A 13,085-nucleotide genomic window follows, 5' to 3' on the forward strand; every position below is an offset into this window, starting at 1 on the left:
TCTGTCAAATCACAAATAGGACATCTGATAAGTTACAGATGCATGCTTAGAAAAATGAGCCTCTTCATAATGAGCCAGGATCAGGAAATGGGAATGAGGAAGATATGATGTGTCAGTGTCCAAAAATTACACTGACAATATTTCACTCTCCACCTCACCTCACACCTCCGGCCCCAGCTCACCTATGTCTGAGTTGTCAACACCTGTGGTAGAAGGTGGAAGGGCAATGAGTCAGAGCTTAGATCCTGCATTGATTTCCAATGATCATCCCATAACATCGTTATGTTTTATGACCTTTGTCTGAATTAAGTTTTTAAACAAAGTTGAAATAAAACGTGACCAAGTAATTTCCCTTTCAGAATTATGCGACGTCCTATTACTGTATGAAACGAGAGTTCATTCATCAGAATCAGAATCAGTTTATCATCAGGAACAAGTCCGGAAATTCGGGGTTTTGTGGCAGCGTCACAGAGCAAGCATTTATATAATAACCATCTTACAACATCACTATAAAAAATAAAAAATAGTGCACAAAAATAAGACAGGGTCTTTGGTTCTTTGATCATTCAGGAACCTGACGGCAGCAGGAAAGAAACTGTCCTTATGCTGCTGAGTGCTTGTCTTTAGGCTCCTGTACCTTTTTCCCGATGGTAGCAGAGTGAAAAGGGCATGGCCTAAATGGTGGGGGTCTTTGAGGACAGAGGCTGGTTTTTTAAGACACTGCCTCATGTAGATGTCCTCGATGGAGTGAACTTTGGTGCCTGTGATGTCGCAGGCAGAGTTGACAACCCTCTGGAGTTTATTCTCGTCCTGGGAGTTGGTGCCTCCGTACCATGCAGTGATGCAACCAGCCAGAGATGCAACCAGCCAGAATGCTCTCCATGGTCCACCTGCGGAAGTTTTTGAGAGTTTTCAATGACAAACTGAATTTCCTCAGACGCTTCAAAAAGTATAGCCACTGGTGAGCCTTCTTTGTAATTTTTGGATCGACATGGAGACTCCAGAACAGATCCTCGGAGATGTTGATTCCCAGGAATTTGAAGTTCTTCACCCTCTGCACTACTGAGCCCATGATGAGGACTGGGTCATGTTCCCCTGAAGTCCACAATCATCTCCTTGGTTTTGTTGACTTTGAGCACAAGGTTGTTGTTGATACTCCGTTCAACGAGCTGATCTATCTCCTTCCTCTACACTTCCTCATTGCTGTTTGTAATTCTGCCGACAACTCTGGTGTCACCAGCAAACTTGTAGAGAGCATTGGAATCGTGCCTGGCCACACAGTTGTGGGTGTAGAATGAGTAGAGCAGTAGGCTAAGCACACATCCTTGGAGTATGCCTGTGTTGATGATCAGTGAGGAGAAGATGTTGTTTCCAAGTCGTACTGACTGCCTTCTGCTGAGAAAGTCAAGGACCCAGTTGCTGAGGGGAGTATAGAGGCCTAGAGTTTTTAGCTTCTTAACTAGCACTGAGGGAATAATCGTATTGAAGGCCAAGCTGTAGTCTATGAAGAGCTGCCATTTGTATGGATTGCTGTTTTCAAGGTGATCCAGAGCTAAGTGGAGAGCCAGCGATATTCCATCTGCAGTGGAGCAATTATGATGATAGGTGAATTGCCGTGGGACCAGGTCTTTGCTTAGGTATGTCTTAATTCTGGTCATGACCAGCCTCTCAAAGGATTTAATCACAATGGAAGTTAGTGGTACTGGGTAGTCGTCCTGAAGGCAGCTCACTCTACTTTTCTTGGGTCATTGAGTCACAGTTAATGGTGTGTACTTTCCATAACCTACTACTTTCTTTCATTGAAACACTTTTATAATAGTTAATGAAAATGAGATGAATGATTGATCTTACCATCAGTAAGCACTGGATCTGCTCTTGTTTTGAAATGGGCCATGACATGTCCCTGTAATCAGTCCCTCTATGAGGGAAATGGCAGCAGTTTTCTGGCTAAGAACATTAAAAAGCTCCAAATGATATTAACTCTGTTGTTTCCTCTTCCAGCCGGGATCTTTCTGCCTCAAAGTATTTTTCTAATTCAATTAAGTGGTTTGGCCCTATTCTTCCTTTGACCTATTAGCCGTTACTGGTTCAAGTGGGTACGTCCCTCTAAATAGACATTAATATACTTGCTCAATGGCTAAGATTGATAGATTATATGTGGTGGTGACATCAAGCAAAATGTGGTTGAGGGATTGATCTAATTGAATGATGAATTGACAAGGAGCAGATGTGCAACCTACTCAAATGACTGTGCAAAATAGGACTTTGAATTCTCAAGGTTTGCTTTATTTTTCTTCAGTTATCCATTGAGGCTAAGGATAATTTACTTCCTCTTCAGTTTTGTAGATTTTGCGCTGAGGGCTGAGTGGCAACTAACAGGATGAGGGGTGGGTGGCTAATGGTTTACTCTTTTGACACATTGATTTTCAAAATGCTCCTTCTCCACCAAAAGTGTTTGTGTATCAGAGATTCCAGACAGACACTGGAGGGTGTTGCAGGGCTTCAAAGAGGCTTTGAGTACAGCCTTGAATCTTTTCCTCTGTCTGTCTTGTCAATTCTTAATTCTTCCTGTGACGGAAGTCGGAACAGTTTAGAGCCATTGGCAGCATATATAAAATGCCCTCGACTTTGCTCAACATGTTCACAGTGAGTGCAAAACGACTCACGGTCCAGCAAAAACTGGACAGTGATCTTTTAATAAAATTTCTTCTGATTCAATTTTAATAATTTAAAAGAAAAACAATTAAAAAGCTGTGTATAATCTGTAAGTGGAAGCTATACATGGGCTCCTACACACCAGCATTTCTGTCAAGTTAATTTGCAATCAAAATGATTTGTTATGATGCTGCTTTGCTTTCCAATCCTTTAAGTCTAAATCCAACCTCATAACAAATGGTAAAACCATTAGGGCATGTAAATAATCATTGCCGAAATTAATCTAGGCAATGTGATGCTCCTGAAGGCCCTGTAGATGACAGTACTATATCAAACTGGTGGATCAGCATACATGTGAATTTATGTGGGATTCTATTAATATGGAGACATGCCATAAGACCTTAAGAAACAGTAGAAGAGCAGAAGTAGGCTATTCAGTCAGTTAAGTCCACTCCACCATTCCATCATGAGCTGATCCATTCTCCCTCTCAGCCCCACACCCCAAGAGGCCTTCTCCCCCATAATTGATACCCTGACCATTCAGATACCTATCAATTTCTGCCTTAAATAACCCAATGACCTGACCTCCACAGCAGGATATTTCAAAAGTTCACCACTCTCTAGCTAAAGAAATTCTTCTGTATCTCTGCTTTAAATGGATACCCTTCAATCCTGAATTTGTGCCCTCTTGTCCTCGACTCCCCCACCATGGGAAACAACTTTGCTACATCTACTCTGTCCAGGTCTTTCAACATTCAAAATGCTTCTCTGAAGCCCCCCACCCCACCCCCATTCTTCTGAACTCCAAAGAGACACCACCATGTCATCTGTAAGCTTGCTGATCCAATTTACCACATAATCACCCAGATCATTGATGTAGATGACAAACAATAGTCCCAGCACCGATTCCTTTCTGAGAATCAATCATCCACCACTACTCTCTGGCTTCACTATGAATATCTAGCATCAAAATCTTCCTGACTAACCTCCCTTGTGGGACCATGACAAAGGCCTTACTAAAGTCCATGCAGACAACATCCATAGCTTTTCCTTCATCAATTTCCTGGTAACCTCTTCCAAAAACTCTACAAGTTTGGTTAACATGACTTACCATGCACAAAGCCAATTTGACTATCCCTGATCAATTTCTTCCTATCCAAATAATTGTATATCCGATCTCTTAGAACACCTTCCAATAATTTACCTACTACTGACGTCCAGCTCACTGGGCTATAATTCCCTGGGTTACCTTTGGAGCCTTTTTTAATCAATGGAACAAGGTGAGCAACCCTCCAATCCTCCGACACCACACTTGTGGCTAAGGAAATTTTAAATACTTCTGCCACCCACTGCAATTTCTACACTAGCCTCCATCAAGGCCCAGGGGACTATCTTGTCAGGCCCTGGGGATTTATCCACCCTTATTTGCTTTAAGACTACAACCACCTTCTCCTCTTTAATCTCTCTAGGTTCCATGACCTCACTACTTGTTTTCCTACTTCCCATGACTTTATGCCTGTTTCTTGAGTGAATATGGTTGGAAAAAAATTCATTTAAGACCTTTCCCATCTCTATTGGCTCCATACAAAGCCAACCACTCTGATCTTCAAGGGGACCAATTTTGTCCTTTACCTGTAGAATAAATACCTCAAGAAACTCTTAGGATTTTCCTTCACGTTGTCAGCCAAAGTAGCCTCACGTCTTCTTCTAACCTTCCTGATTTATTTCTTGAGGTTTTTCTTGCATTTTTTATACACCTCAAGTACTTCATTTACTCCATGTTGCCAATACCTGTTGAACATCTCTCTCTTATTCTGAACCAGATCCCTAGTGTCCCTCGAAAACCAAGGTGCCTATGCTTGCTAACCTTGTCTTTAATTCTGACAAGAACATACAAACACTGCACTCTCAAAATTTCACCTCCGAAGGTCCTCCACTGACCTCTCACATCCTTGCCTGAAAACAATTTATTCCAATCCATGCATTCTCAATCCTTTCTCATTTCCTCAAAATTACCCTTTCTCTAATTTAGAATCTCAACCTAAGGTCTAGTCCTATCCTTCACCACAATTCGCTTGAAACTAATGGTATTATGATCACTGGACACAAAAAGGTTCCCTTGCACATACTTCAATCCTGTCTTGTTCTCTAATAGGAGATCTAGTATAACATTCTCTCAAGTTGGTACCTCTATATATTGATTAGGAAAACTTTCCTGAACACATTTGACAAATTCCAAGCCATCCAGCTCTTTTACAGTATTATGAGTCCCAGTCAATATGTGGAAAATTAAAATCCTCTACTATCACAGCCTTATGTTTCCTGCAACTTTCTGCTTTCTCTTTACAGATTTTCTCCTCCAATTCTCATTGACTGTTGGGTGGTCTATAATAAAACTCCAGGAGGGTGGACATACCTTTCCTGTTCCTCAGCTCCACCCACATGGTCTCAGTAGACAAGCTCTCTGAACCGTCCTGCCTGCGCACATCTGTGATATTTTCCCTGACAAGCAATGCCATTCCTCTCCCAATCCCCCCACCTCTATTCTATCACGTCTAAAGCAATGGAAGCCTGGAACAGTCCTGTCCATCCTGCAACCATTTCACTAATGACCACATCATAATTCCACATGCCAATCCACACTCTAAGGTCATCTGCCTTTCCTTTAATACTCATTGCATTGAAATAGATGCATGTGAGAACATTTCCACCATGTCCAACCCACTGAATTCAAATATGCATGCAATTTTCACATCATCTTTTCCCACCTCCACTCCTCAATCTGCTCAGGCACTCTGGTTCCCCTCCCCCTGAAAATCTAATTTAAACCCACAAGACCAGCACTAGACAATCTTCCCACAAGGATATGAGCGCCCTTCCAGTTCAAATACAAAACATTCCATCAGAACACATCCCACTTTTCCGGGAAGAGCCCAATGATCCAGAAACCTGAGGCCCTCCCTCCTGCACTATCTCTTTAGCTATGTGTTCATTATCCTCCTAATTCTAACTTCACTAGCACATGGCGCGGGGAGCAATCCTGAGATCACAACCCTAGAAGTCTTGTCCTTCAACCTAATGCCTAACTCGCTGAACTCTCCTTGCAGAATCTCCTCACCTTTCCTACCCACATCATTGGTCCTTTTATGGACCATGACATCTGGCTGCTCACCCTCCTCCTGAGAATGTCATGAACTCAATCTGAGATATCTCAGACCCTGGCACCAGGAAGGCAAAATACCATTTGGGATTCTCGATATCTTCCACAGAACCTCTTATCTGTCCCTCTATCCATTATCACTGCAGCTTACCTCTCCTTCCTTCCCTTCTTAGCCATAGGACCAGACTCTGTGCCAGAGACCTGATCGCTGTGGATTGTCCCTGGTAGTTTGTCCCTCTTAACAGTATCTAAAATGGTGCACTTGTTTTTGAGTGTAACTGCCACAGGGGTGCCCTGCACTTACTACCTGTTCCCTTTCCCTCTCCTGAATGTCAACCATTTACCCTCCTCCTTTCTCCCACAAGTGTGATAGTGTCCCATTAACTCCTGTCTATCACCTCTTCTGCCTCCCGAATGATCTGGAGTTCATCCAACTCCAACTCCAATTGTCAGGATCTGCAGCTGGATGCACTTCTCACAGATTATGTCATCAGGGATACTGCTGGCTTGCCTTACAACCCATATTCTGTAAGAGGAGTATTCTCCTGCCTTGGTTGCCATTCCTTCTGTTTATGACTAGAGGAACAAAATCTATGATATCTAAAACCTGCCCTTACTTGTCCCTACCTGCTGAATCTGTTTTGTTCTTTGAAAAGGGTGGCCCTTTCTTGCTTCAACCACTACTATCCCTGTTGAGCCAAAGCCTTACCACTCTGACTCAATCCATTGCAACAATGAAGGACAAATTTCTTTAGCCAGGGAGTGGTAAATCTGTGGAATTTGTTTCCACAGTCTGTTGTGGAGGCCAGGTAGTTTGGGTATGTTTAAGCCAGAGATTGATAGGTTCTTGATTAGCTAGGGCATCAAGGGTTATGGGGAGAAGGCCAGGTTGAGGGGCTGAGTGGGAAAATGGATCAGGTCATGATTAAATGGTGAGGCAGGCTCAATAGGAAGAATAGTCTTATGTTTTTATGTGTTTATGGTCATGCGGATTGAACCCAGTCCTCTAGAAATATGTAGCAATGCCATTCCCTGTTACACCACAATTCCACTCTACAAATTTCAAACATTCCTAAAATGGTTGCAAAATTGTTTTTTTTTTAAATTCTGTATATTACCAAGCTATACAACATGGTACAATCGAAAGGTAAATAATTGAGGGGAAATGTCAAACTTTATTCTGTTGACTTGTTTGGACTTTTACCACAATGCATTATTATAGCCTTGTACTTACTGCAAGATCACAATGTTCTGACTTGAACACAATCGCAGACAGACAGACGGACGGGTTATTAATGTGATATTAGCATATCCTGTCACACTTCAGATGCTATTGAAATTTCCTTCAATATTGAATAGAACATCATCATCTAGTCCAATCACATGGTCTTTCAAAGCATTCACATCCACACAAACAATTGATATGGTCTGCATTGCTTCATCATAGAGGTTAGGAGGAAAAGAGGTGTGTTTTTTACTGCACCCCACCAAATAGTGGTACAAGAAAAATTATTATTTAGTAAATGGAGCTGGTAAAAAAAATACAAACTAAGAGTCCACCTACAAATAGAAATTAAGATGAAAAAACTGAGTTTGTATCTCAATAATAGTCAGAATACAAGATGGAGATTGAAAACTTGGCTGAATGGTGCTCCAACAACAACTTTGCACTTAATGTCACCAAAACCAAGGAGTGGATTGTTGACTTCAGGAAAAGAAAGCCAGAGGTGTACAATCCAGAGGTCATTCAGGGATCAGAGGTGGAGAGGGTGAGTAAATTTAATTTTTTGGGAGTCATCATCTCAAGTGAAGAAAGCATGTCAGTGCATGTACTTCCTCAAGAGTTTGTGGAGGTTTGGTATGACATCAGCAACCCTGACATATTTTTACAGAGGTGTGGTGGAGGGTGGTCAGTCAGAGATTGGTTAGCGAGTGGAGGGTGGTCACTAGGGATTGGTTATGGAATGGAGATTGGTCACTAGAGATTGGTTGGTTAGTGGAGGGTGGTCACTAGTAAGAGGTTAGGGAGTAGAGGGTGGTCAGTGACTACCCTCCATTCCCTAACCAATCTCTGACTGACCACCCTCTACTCCCTAACCTCTTACTAGTGACCACCCTCCACTAACCAACCAATCTCTAGTGACCAATCTCCATTCCATAACCAATCTCTAGTGACCACCCTCCACTCGCTAACCAATCTCTGACTGACCACCCTCCACTACCTAACCAATCTTTAGTGACCACCCTCCACTCCCTAACCAATCTCTGACTGACCACTCTCCACTCCCTAACCAATCTCTCATGACTACACTCCTCTGATGGAAAACCAATCACAGATGACCAATCTGATGACTCCCCTCCACCAGTCACACTCTTCAACACCATTTAAATTGACCAGACTCTCTCTTAGCCAAGTATGGGTAGAAAGCAAACCGGATATTTGATATGTCCAGGCAAGTTTGAGAGGTACATATCATATGGAATTTCCTTACAACATAAAATGATGCCATTCAGCCCATTGAGTCGAGACTAGTTCTTAGATCCATCCCACCACTTATTTCCCTGAACCCCATTTTTGATGTAAATATAACAAACAGTTCATCCTTGTCCAATCACATCAACACTACACCCAAGAAGGTACACCAATTCCTCTACCTCCTCAGAAGCCTGAGGAAATTCAGCATACAGCAATCATTAAGGATCCACACCACCCAGGACACACTCTGTTCTCACTGCTGCCTTTAGGAAAGAGGTCTCGGTGCCACAAGACTCACCCCACCAGGTTCAGGAACAGCTGCTCCCCCTCCACCATCAGACTCCTCAACAACAAACTCAATTAGGGACTCATTTAAGGACTCTTACTTGTGCAGTTTAATGATTTTTTAAAAATTCTCTCTGTTTTGCACAGTTGGTTTACATTCGTTATCTGTTTATATATGTACATTTTCACAGTTATTTGTTTACATGTTTTACACTTTGTACAGTTTCATTTTTGCACTACCATTAATTGGTAATTCTGCCACGCCTACAGGAAAAAGAATCTCAGGCCTGTATGTGATGTCGCACGTGCACTCTGCGGAGAAACCTAAAAGCTGAAATCAGAAAGAACATGGGGATTTTAGCTGACGCAGTCAATTCTGGATGGGTCATAGTTTTATACGTGTGTGGGATGCAAATGCTTTGAATTTGATCTGTGCTGGATCTTGAATAATGGAGTTCATTTAACATCTTTTTGTTAAAGATTACTTAGCGACTTTAAGGAGAAATTATGTTACATCTGTCACTGTAACACATTATATTCCATATTAGTTTTATTATATTTTATTTAATTATATACATACAAAAATGACTCAATGAATGTATTTATGAATATATGCAAATATACAAAAAATATTATATTCTTAAAATGTACATTAATCCTAGAAATAACCTGTCCATAAAGTAAATCCAAATTTATTAAAATCACTTTGGGAATAGCCAATAAATGTATAGCAGTAACATGGAAACCTGATTCCCTTTTACATATTGATCGTTAGAATATGGAACTGCAACGTTGTATATCCCTGGAGAGAATAACTTATCATTTTAGAGATGAATATAACATGTTCATAGATATTTGGCAGCCCTATTTCAATTATTTAAATACTTGGATAATTTAGTCTATTTATTAAATATTTTATATTTAATTTTCATCCCTTATTAGTAATTTCATATTTTTATTTTAATGTCTTTTGATGTGGATGACGACTCCTTCCCTTTTTCTTCTGCTCCGCCCTCTGTCACTGTTCCTTTCTCTTAAAGTACATTCCATATTATTCTTTTTTTTCTGTCTATCATGTCTATTGAAACAACAAGCTTGGCATCTTACAAATTTGAATTGCCTGATTTCAAATGTAGCATTCTAAGGTACACATTCAATACCGTTAGAATGCAGCTAAACATTATTAAAAATAAATTACAGGAGTTTTGACGTCTACATTTAGTATTAAAGAACTCCCGACATCTGGGATCTACCTCATATATATAGAAGAACTATATTCTTGGAGCATAGGAGTACATAGAAACACAACTCACTGTTTTTCTCCCTTAAGAAAAGTTTAACACTTCAGGTTGTTGTACACATTTACAATAGCTTCTGTAATTAATTGGCCCCCTGAGTCAATTTGATCTCTTCCATCATGTGCTTCTCTCTGAAGTTTTATTTGTGCCTGGACCTGAAGAAATTGCGACTCCTTGCGTGACCAGGTAATTGATAATAATAATACTCTTCACCATCATAACCGTAAGAATTTCATCAACACAATCACTTCTAGAATTATCTTCCAACGCCTCCTTCAACTACAAATTTGGTCCAATACAAAGATTGATAATTTTCTGAATATAAAACGAATCAAAGGATAAGAAGTTCATACAGAAGAGTTGCTCGGAAATAAAAGATTTATCATGATTTCATTGAACAGCAGAGCAGACACAAGGCATTAAATAGTCTATTTCTTTTCTATTCCCATGTCTTGTACGTGGACAAAACTCTAATTCACTTACTCAGTTAAAATTGCATTTCTCCAGCTCAAAACATCACTTTGCATTAACTATTGGTTCTCTACTTAATGCTGCAAGTTAGCTTGAATACGTGTAAAGCTGACTGTAGTTAACTGTTCTGCAAGAGTGAAACCAATATTAGAGTGTAAAGCCTTTTGGCGTTTGAACAAAAGGTTTGCTGCACAATAATGATCAATGAAGCTTGAACAGCCTCAGAACATTTGTTTCTTCAAGAGTTTTTTTGAATACTGCCTCACTGGAAGTAGACTGATAGGGAAGAACCACATTGGATCACAGAAATGTCAGATAAATGTGAAGTGAACAACAGTCCAATGTCTGGCAATAACTCTGCTGGTAACCCAAGGTTCCATCTCAACTGTTTAACAGTACATTCAGCTACAACTACATGTACAACTACATACCTGACTGACTATAATCCCAATTTAAAACACAGTCAGCAGTATGAAATGATAATCCAGTTTTGACAAAAGTCTTAATTGTTTCTTTGCAATGTCATGTAGGCCAATTCCACAGTTATAATGGTATCTCAAGTTTTTCTGCATTGCTGACAAACTAGACCTTTATCAATTTTCAGCAAACATATAACCATATAACCACTTACAGCACAGAACAGGCCAGTTCGGCCCTACTAGTCCATGCCGTAGCAAATCCCCACCCTCCTAGTCCCACTGACCAGCACCCGGTGCATACCCCTCTAGTCCCCTCCTATCCATGTAACGATCCAGTCTTTCCTTAAATGTAACCAATGATCCCGCCTCGACCACGTCTGCCGGAAGCTCATTCCACATCCCCACCACCCTCTGCGTCAAGAAACTTCCCCTCATGTTCCCCTTATAATTTTCCCCCTTCAATCTTAAACCATGTCCTCTAGTTTGAATCTCCCCCTTTCTTAATTGAAAAAGCCTATCCACATTTACTCTGTCTGCCCCTTTTAAAATCTTAAACACCTCAATCAAGTCCCCTCTCAATCTTCTACGCTCCAGAGAAAAAAGCCCCAGTCTGCACAACCTTTCCCTGGAACTCAGACCCTGAAATCCTGTCAACATATGGCATGGATAGTGTTTTTTTTTATTGATGATTTGAGTGTGTTTGGCTTGTAGCTCAGTTATAGTCCTTTCCCTAAGACACAATGGTCAATCCTTCTAAAATCTGTTCATGGACCTGTTTTAATCAGTGTATGTAGTCAGCCAAAAAGTCTCAGTGCTAGTTACTAGAAAAATCTCTGTCCACAAGTTGTAACATGACAACAAGCATTCACCATGAGTATCGAATAATACATGTAGAAATTGGGAATTAAAACCTTTGCTGAATCTTTTAATCTTCTGATTTTGTTAACCACTCATTATACATTATTGTTGTTGCCAAGGATTCTTCATTGGGACTAAGGCTAGAACTTTCAAAACCTTCCCTAAATAATTTATTTCATATTAGGGGCAGATGATTAAACTGCGTGCTCTCATAATGGAATGGAGTCCTTCTGTAACTCTAATGTCTTACCACCAATCAGGACTTAAGTTTCTATTATCTCACAGATACTGAACAACGTCAACATCAATAAGTCAAAGGAGATCATCACTGATTTCAGGAGATCGAGCCGTGTCGATATTAATGCCACTGAAGGGGGAAGAGTAAATAGCTTCGTTTGTAAGAATAGACATCTTCAATTACCTGATTGCATCTGAGTACACTGGTATGATGGTGACGAAAGAAGACAAAGCAAGTTCGGCTCCTCCTACCTGACCCTCAACAATTTCTACAGGTATACTGTCTAAAGCATACTTGTGGGACCATCACAGAGTGGTATGGGAGCTGCGGTGCTCAAGATCGGAAAAAGCTGGAGAAAGTAAGTGAATGCACCTCAGCAATGCACAAACTTCCCTCTCCTCCATGGACTCATCTGCCTCTCACATGGCCTAGAAAAGAAAGACAACCAACTTATTAAGAGACCCATCACACCCAGGGACAAAAGGGTGTGTCCCTCCTCCCGTCAAGGCTCAGAAGTGTGGAAACACCCATTCACACCTTTAAAAATAATTCCTTCCCTGCAGCCATGATACTCCAGAATAGACCTCACAACAATGCCTTTAAATTCCCATTGGTTGATTTGAATGAATTTGTTTTTTCTTTGTAATTGTGCTCTTGTTCTTCTATATTATGTGGTTAGATGAATGTTAGAGTAATCTGTTAGGACTGCTCATAGAGGAACCCTTCCTCTGTACAAGGTGAAGTCGATCATTATCAGTAGTTGGGATCTTCTGAAGCTTTCATGTTTGTGACATACGGATCTCTGTGCTGATGTCATATTTGAGACATCACATCCATGTGATGCCTTGTGTTTCATTTTACAAATTACTTATTGCAGGTTGTCCTTGCTCCTGATGTGAGTAGCTTTCACACTTGTTAAAGAAGCAGTTACTTAGAAATGGACTGTCAGTATATCTATAACACTGACTCAACACTTGGTTTTTTTCCAGAGGTTCCCACCTACTCAGGATGGGAAATTGTGTCTTTGGAGAAAGAATGAGAGATCTGATACCTAAATTAATCTAAATGGAGTGACATTTTCAGGGAATTAACGGCAACAAACTAGTTGAACTTTCTGTTCTTAATGTTCGCATTTGATGGCAATATAAGACCCATAGGCATATCAGAATATCCCCCTCCCCATTTCAGCAAGAATTGTTAAGAATTTAAAATGTTTTAGTGTACA

The 13,085-nt window shown here is 40.6% G+C and overlaps 1 protein-coding gene and 1 long non-coding RNA gene across 15 annotated transcripts in view; one reads left to right on the top strand and one right to left on the bottom strand.

Annotated features, from left to right (window-relative positions):
* The window catches only part of LOC138745103 (uncharacterized), a 45,623-nt gene extending 36,553 nt beyond the window's left edge, over positions 1-9,070 (top strand). Inside the window, exons 2-3 of the long non-coding RNA XR_011346030.1 lie at positions 7,426-7,584; positions 8,847-9,070. This is a non-coding gene — a long non-coding RNA (uncharacterized lncRNA). The remainder of the gene's footprint in view (positions 1-7,425; positions 7,585-8,846) is intronic.
* cdh13 (cadherin 13, H-cadherin (heart)) overlaps positions 1-13,085 on the bottom strand; it is an 813,941-nt gene that overhangs the window by 462,913 nt on the left and 337,943 nt on the right. Inside the window, exon 1 of one of the 14 annotated variants that reach the window (XM_069902211.1) lies at positions 12,044-12,191. The exons of the other annotated variants lie outside the window; for them this stretch is intronic. The gene's annotated coding sequence lies outside the window, so the exon portion shown is untranslated. Of the gene's footprint in view, positions 1-12,043; positions 12,192-13,085 lie in introns of those variants that run through there. 14 annotated transcript variants of the gene reach the window in all.

This window comes from Narcine bancroftii, chromosome 10 (assembly GCF_036971445.1).
Source record: "Narcine bancroftii isolate sNarBan1 chromosome 10, sNarBan1.hap1, whole genome shotgun sequence".
NCBI lineage: Eukaryota > Metazoa > Chordata > Chondrichthyes > Torpediniformes > Narcinidae > Narcine > Narcine bancroftii.